Source organism: Capsicum annuum, unplaced genomic scaffold (assembly GCF_002878395.1).
Source record: "Capsicum annuum cultivar UCD-10X-F1 unplaced genomic scaffold, UCD10Xv1.1 ctg63785, whole genome shotgun sequence".
NCBI classification, from domain to species: Eukaryota; Viridiplantae; Streptophyta; class Magnoliopsida; order Solanales; family Solanaceae; genus Capsicum; species Capsicum annuum.
Window position 1 is genome coordinate 374 of NW_025872867.1, and position 1,373 is coordinate 1,746.

Below are 1,373 nucleotides of genomic sequence, written 5' to 3' on the forward strand. Positions count from 1 at the left end.
ATCCATATAAAAACACCAATACTAAGATCAGCTAGAACAAGGTGATCGCCAAATGGAATTACTGAATAACTTAGAAAGATAGATATTACTGCTATGGATGGTCCGATACTGAATAAACGAGTATTTTCTGTAGATGGAATAAGGTTCTCTTTCAAAAGTAGTTTTGTCCCATCTGCTAAAGCTTGAAGAATTCCTAAAGGGCCGGCATATTCAGGTCCGATACGTTGTTGTATTCCCGCAGATATTTCTCTTTCTAAACAAACAATTACTAGTACACCTATTGTGATTCCTAACACAAGAGTCAAAATAGGGACAAGCATCCATATGATCCCATAGGCTTCTTTTAAGGATTCCAATTTGGAAAAAGAATTGATAGTCTCCATTTCTGTTGTATCAATTATCATTTCAACAATCAACTTCTCCCATAATGATATCTATGCTACCTAGTATTGTCATGATATCAGCCAATTTCATTCTTTTAACTAACTGAGGAAGAATTTGCAAATTGATAAAACCTGGTGGATGAATTTTCCATCTCCAAGGAAAAATGCTCTGATCTCCTATGATAAAAATTCCCAATTCTCCTTTTGGGGCTTCAACTCTCACATAAAGTTCTTGTTTCGACAATTCAAAAGTTGGAGAAGGTTTTTTACTAATAAACCGATATTCAAAATCATTCCATTCAGGATCTTTTAATCTGTCAAAATGTCGGATTTCTAAATTTTTGTAAGGCCCTCCTGGAATTCCTTTCAAAGCCTGTTGAATAATCTTTATGGATTCTGTCATTTCACCGATTCGTACTAAATAACGAGCTAATGAATCCCCTTCTCATTACCATTGAACCTGCCAATCAAATTCGTCGTAAGACTCATAATGACCAACTTTATGAAGATCTCATTCTATCCCGAAAGCTCATAGCATTGGTCCCAATAAACCCCAATTTAATGCCTCATCTTGCCCAATAATGCCTATGCCTTCAACTCGTTCTAAAAAAATAGGATTCCTAGTAATAAGTTTTTGATACTCAGCAACCCCTGTTAAAAAATAATCGCAAAAATCCAAAAATTTGTCTACCCAGCCATAGGGTAGATCAGCAGCCACTCCTCCAATACGAAAATAATTATGCATCATTCACATACCGGTATCAGCTTCGAATAGGTCATATATCAATTCTCTTTCTCAAAAAATATAGAAGAAAGGGGTCTGCGCAGCAATATCCGCCATAAAAGGACCGAGCCATAACAAATGAGAAGCGATCCGACTCAACTCCAACATAATGACTCTGATATAGCTAGCCCTTTTAGGTACTTGAATATTGCCTAATTGTTCGGGTCCATTTATGGTTATTGCTTCTGTGAACATAGTAGCTAAAT

At 36.1% G+C, this 1,373-nt stretch overlaps 1 pseudogene; it reads right to left on the reverse strand.

Moving 5' to 3' along the window:
- Positions 1-63: 63 nt before the first annotated feature.
- LOC124893683 lies at positions 64-1,368 on the reverse strand (annotated as a pseudogene).
- Between the last annotated feature and the right edge of the window lie 5 nt (positions 1,369-1,373).